This window comes from Mus caroli, unplaced genomic scaffold (assembly GCF_978045245.1).
Source record: "Mus caroli unplaced genomic scaffold, Mus_caroli_1 scaffold_5, whole genome shotgun sequence".
In the NCBI taxonomy this organism is placed as follows: Eukaryota; Metazoa; Chordata; class Mammalia; order Rodentia; family Muridae; genus Mus; species Mus caroli.
This window is the reverse complement of record NW_028227260.1, coordinates 148,204,285-148,210,345: the sequence shown is the minus strand read 5'-3', so window position 1 is coordinate 148,210,345 and position 6,061 is coordinate 148,204,285. Positions and strand designations below refer to the sequence as shown.

At 39.4% G+C, this 6,061-nt stretch overlaps 1 pseudogene; it reads right to left on the bottom strand.

The window, feature by feature from the left end:
- Window positions 1-1,571: 1,571 nt before the first annotated feature.
- Window positions 1,572-2,209, bottom strand: LOC110287229 (high mobility group protein B1 pseudogene; annotated as a pseudogene).
- Window positions 2,210-6,061: the final 3,852 nt, after the last annotated feature.

Sequence of the window (6,061 nt, the reverse complement as noted above, 5' to 3'; positions counted from 1 at the left end):
ATAGTGAAGCTGCCATTGAAGTTCCCAGGCTTTCAGCAAACCTGGGTGGAAGTTTTTAAACTAGTAAGCAGTGAAGAAGTCTAAGTTCATGAGAAGCCAGAGTAGTTTGCAAAGGATACTTCTTCAAACAACTGGAACAGGACAGGTACGAGGAATGAAGAGGAAAGTTCTGGAGGTCAGAGGATCACTAACTTTGTGAGAGCATCAATGGTACCTGACCAGATTTTGGCAGCCAGCTAGAACAGCATCTTCTTTGGCTAAAGGAAAGGCCAGTTGAGGACACTCCAGGTCAAGGCTGCTGCGGAATGATCTGTAGATCATTCTAAGATCTACAGATGCCTGCCCCTTCTTGAAGAAAGAAGAAACAGAAAAGATCCCAGGGGCCTGAGCAGGTGACCAGAATTGATTGGCTGTGGCTGTGAGCTCCTAAAAGGGGGCCAACATCACTTCCAGAAACCTCCTTTCTTTCATTTTCTCCCATATCTTAGGTTCCTGCTCTACCCATCCTCTGTTTCCATCCCCCAGTTTCTTTTTGGTTGTTTTAGATTCCTCCACATTTCTACCCTTTCACGGAAAATTCTTATTTCCAGAACCTGGGATGAACATTTCTTTTCTTTTTTTAATGAACTCTATTTTTATTTGTATGTAGGAATGTGCACATGAGTATAAGGACTTGCAGAGGCCAGAGACATTGGGTGCTCCTGGGGTTGTGGTTTTAGAAGTTTGTGAGCCATGCAATATAGGTGATGGTACACAAACTCTGGTTCTCTGCAAGAGAAATATATGTTCTTTTAACTGGTGAGTCATTTTTTCATCCCCCCATATGCCCATTTTATTTAATCTCTCATTGAGATCAGTAACAGTCTTGTAATGAGTTGATATGAAAAGGAGATTATAATGATGATAAAGATATTTATTTATTTTTGTTGTTGTTTAAATTAAATATTTATTTGTGTTTGTAGTGTGTGTGTGTGTGTGTGTGTGTGTACTGCAAGGAAAACTTGGGAGAATTGTTTATTCCTTGCACCCTATGAGGTCTAGAGTTTGAACTTAGACTGACGAGCTTGCAGCAAGAGCCCCTTTCTGCTGAGCTTTCCTCCCAGCCCTGGTTTTAGTTTTTAAGAGTGCCTTCCCATGTAGTTTAGGATGGCCTGGAACTTGCTGGGTAGCCAAGGCTGGCCCTGACTCACGATGCTCTTACTCCTATCTTCCAGGTGCTGTGATTACAGGTGTACATATTCACACCAAGCATATTTCATTTATTTTCTCAGATTTATTTATTTACGTTTGATTAATGTCTGTGTACATGCAATGAGTATATGTGTATCATATGTATACAGGTGCCAACTAAGGCCAGAGAGCACTGGAGCTCCTGGAACTGGAGTTAAAGGCAGTTGTAAGCCATCTGTTGTGATACTGGGGACTGAACCAGATTCTTTACATGAACAGTAAGTACATGCTCTTAACCACACATATTTCTTTTTTTACATTTTTGTTTTCGTTAAAAGGAGTGAGTTGTGTAAGGGGGTTAAATGCTTTATAGGTAAGAAAAAAACTGTGCTAGATCCAAATTATTCATTATCTTCTTCATCATCTTCCTATTCTTCCTGCTCTTCCTCATCCTCTTCATCCTCCTCCTCATCTTCCTCTTCCTTCTTTTTCTTGCTCTTTTCAGCCTTGACCACCCCCTTTTTTGTTGCATCAGGTTTTCCTTTAGCTCTGTAGGCAGCAATATCCTTCTCGTACTTCTCCTTCAGCTTGGCAGCCTTCTTCTCATAGGGCTGCTTGTCATCTGCTGCAGTGTTGTTCCACATCTCTCCTAGTTTCTTTGCAAAATCACCAATGGATAAGCCAGGATGCTCGCCTTTGATTTTGGGGCCATACTCAGAACAGATCAAGAAGAAGGCCGAAGGAGGCCTCTTCGGTGCAGTGGGGTTCTTGAACTTCTTTTTGGTCTCCCCTTTGGGGGGAGGATGTAGGTTTTCCTTTCTCTTTCATAACGAGCCTTGTCAGCCTTTGCCATATCTTCCAATTTCCCCTTTTCTTTAGCAGACATGGTCTTCCACCTCTCTGAGCACTTATTGGAGAACTCTGGGAAGTTGACAGAAGCATCCGGGTGCTTCTTCTTGTGCTCCTCCCGGCAAGTTTGCACAAAGAATGCATATGATGACATTTTGCCTCTCGGCTTCTTAGGATCTTCTTTGCACATGTTTAGTTGATTTTCCTGCACAAGGCACTGAGTCGCCCAGTGCCCATCCACCTCTCGCTTGCCCTGGCACTGTCTTTATGGAGCTAAATGTACTGCCATCACACATATTTTTGAGAGAACAGAAGACTCTTGCAGAAGAAAATGGAAAACTGTGATCTCATGGATGCTGGGCTTGCATTTAAGACATTAAGATTATTTTCCTTGGGAAGGATAAGACATATATATATATATGTGTGTGTGTGTGTGTATAAAATCTTCCATCTCAGGTGAGAACAAGAACAAATCATTTCCCCTTATGAAATGAGCTTTATTTTATTTCTTTATGAAGCAATACAACCTATATACAAGTTGAATATGAAACAGATGAGACTGTAGATTTTTAGGGATTTCAAGTCTAAGGTCTGATACTTAAAACATGTCACTTGAGGGTTGACCAGATGGCTCAGTGACCTGAGTTTCATCCCAAGAATCTAGAAAAAGCTGGACGAAGAGATTCCACAAAGTTCTTTTCTGATCTTGATATATATATATATATATATATATATATATATATATATACATACATACATACATACTCTGGGGCAATACACACCCGTGATGCACACACAAAATAATAATAAAAATTTTGAAATTAACAAATGCCACTTGACAGTGTTTACCACATGATAGTAGAAAAAGTAAAATATGAGTTGATAGGCTTGTTTTACTTATACCTATAAATCAATACAGTTCCATCAATCCAAACCTGTTCATTATAGACCAAAAGAAAACAACTGGAAAATCAGACCATGGGTAAATCTACAAATTAACTCTGACAGATCGAACAATAGAACACAATTCAACAATAAGAAGGGACGAGTTACTGATAAATACAACAGTATAAATAAATTGTGAAAATAGCCATGTGAACAATAGAGATTTTGCATAAGAATGATGTGCAGTGATAACACAGGTCAGTTTTGAACTTATAAAACTATCCTGCAGTAGAAAAAAAATAGAAAAGTAATGAACTCTGATGGTTAGGGACAGAGATTTACTGGATAGGGATATGGCAACTTTCTGACTGATAGCCTTTATTTTGATAAGGATTTGGGTTGACCAGTTAGTTTTATATCTTTGTTTGATTATACCAACTGGCAAACTTAAGATGTATGGGAGAGCATATGTTTAATTGTATGTTAATTTAACCTCAAGAGACAAAACTGCCATAAGCCAATATTGAACTTCAGTTAGTGGTATGCATACAGATGTATTTGAGGGGAAGTAAATTTGTGCCTGCAAATCACTTTGGAACTCTCCTCAATATAACATGGACTGATGGATGGCCAAGAAATTGAATGTCCATTTCATAACCTAGTCATCGGGTAGGGGAGGGTTTCCTGTACAGTTTGGTCAACTTTTCTGTGTGTTTATTTGTTTGCTTGTTTTTCACATAATAGGAGAGAACTTAAAATGAGTTTCATTCGGGATCAGTTTGTGTCTAGAATTCTGAATGCATCCCTGCCTGAGTGGCCATTGTTGCTAGGCCTATTTGAGAGGTCCTTTTCTTTGCTGTCTGTCCGTAGAGTCTGGAGTTTTGTTTCTTTTTAATTACCCAGGCAAACCCTTTATGCAGACTTTTACCCTAATACTTTCCTTGTGAACTCTTGTCCTGCCCACCCTTCTTTTCAGTAGCTAAAGATAACTTATAAATGCATAATTGTTGAATGGACATTATTTGGTTGCTTCCTAAGATTGCAAACATGTTCTTGGAAGCTACTGTGATTACTCTTGGTTGCACAAGGAGAGCATTAGGGACACTGAGTTTGATAAATTGCCCGAAGATACTCCCACTTCCCTCCTTCCTTACCCAATCTCCTGAACTATATTGAATTTGTAATGACAGGATCTCTCATTTTTCCAAATTGTATTATAAATCCAGAAAATATACATTCTCTGGAATTGGCATGCCCATCTTACAATCTCATTTGGCCAGAATCTTGGCTGCAATTTGTCTGCAGGTTCCCATGCCTACTTTGTGGGCTAAACTGACACTGTACGACCTTCTTACCATTTAAATCTATTGCTCATGTACATTAAGCCGAATGCTATGCATAGGTCAAAAGAGGCTGCCAGGAGAACACTTTAAAAAGAGTCCTTCTTTTTGTTGCTTGTTAGTTCAAAAAAAAATGCTGCATTTGAAATCTTGTATAGGGCAATGAGAAAAAGGTGGACACACATGTAAGCTGTTGCTTGGATGCAGGGCATTGTGTAAATTTACTCCTGCCATAGCATGGGAAGTTGTTGCTACCAGAAGGTTCCATTGAGACTGAGGGCACTAATTCATTTGATATCATCTGGGCCAAAGTCACTTGAAGAGCAAGCTCCTGGCCCACATCTCAGTTTCTAAGGTAATCACAAATCATTTGTGCTGACATTTAAGATCTGACAGTCAGGGTTGACCTTGGAATGAAAGCCAGGCTTCAGCAAGGAGAGCCAAGAACATTTGCATCAAGACCTGAAAACAGGGATGAAGTTCTGTTTCTGTGGCCAGGCTGCAGTACCGTTGTTTAGTCAACAAACATTTAGTGAGGGCATAGTATGTGCCAGTGCCAGGTTCAGGCTCTGTTACTTCCATAATTCTGGTCATCTGCTGAGCTAGCTATTTTTTTTTTAAACTTTCCCCAAACGTTCTTTCCCTTCTATTTTATCGTAGCATGAAGCAGCACATTTTGCATAATGGGTCAGATGCAGATATTGTAATGATTGTCACCAAAGCATAGAAATGGCTCACCTGAAAGCCTCTAGGTATTAACAGGACTCTAGCAGTGTGTTTGGGCGCCTCCTAGTCATCCGCTGCCAACTCCCTCTTGGAAAATCAGGTGGGGTTTGGTAGTGCCAATGCCAGAGACTAAAGGCTCTGGGAAGAGATATACTTCCTTGCTGGAATATTGAATTCTGAGTAACTACCTCCAGCTTTTGAGTCAGCTGGTATTCCTACATATACATATTCCTGCCTCATTTGGGTGGTGGGCAGTTTCCTTCATGCCTGTGAACCTAAGTGAAAAGCCTTAAGTAGAACTAATTGTTAATTATCAGTTATTGACGAATCTGTAATCCCTGCACCTGAAATGTTGAAGCAGGAAGATTGTAAATTCAAGGTCATTTTGAACTACAAACCAAGACTGTCTGAAAAGACAAAAAACAAACAAACAAACAAACAAACAAACAAACAAACAAAAACAAAGCTAGTATCCTTTTTTCCTCTAAGTTTAAGCCAAGGGATGTGTAAACTTTTGGGCCTTCTAGGGGTGCACATATGTGTGTTTGTGTCAAATGGCTTTTCAGGATTCTAAGTGAAAAAGAAGAATAGTTAAACAAAAACTAGTGACAGTCATCAATCATCAGAGCCACTGATAGTGGAATATTGCTGTTTGTACTAGCTAGCTTTTGGTGTGTAACAAATCAGCCCATAGATGCGAAAGCTCATGATAATGGTTAAAAGTTGTTTGGTTTCTGTTTGGGTAAAATAGTGCAACAGTGTATGTATTTGTGATTTCCTGTTGATACAGATACAGATTAGATTTAAACAAACAAACAAACAAACAAACAAACAAACCTCTGTTATCCAGTATACATAATTAGTAACAGAGAAGGAAAAGTATTTAGGGACCCAGCAAAGTCTTTGTTAAAATTTTACCAGTCGCACACCCTAGATCCTAGTTCTCTTTTATTTAAATTGCTCACTGACATGAATTGTGGGGTAGGGGAACACTAACTCTGTCTTGTAGAGTTTGTAAGGGTCTAAGCGAAACAATGAAGCACAGCAACATTGTAACAAAGAGAAACAATGTGTAGGCAAACCATTTCAGC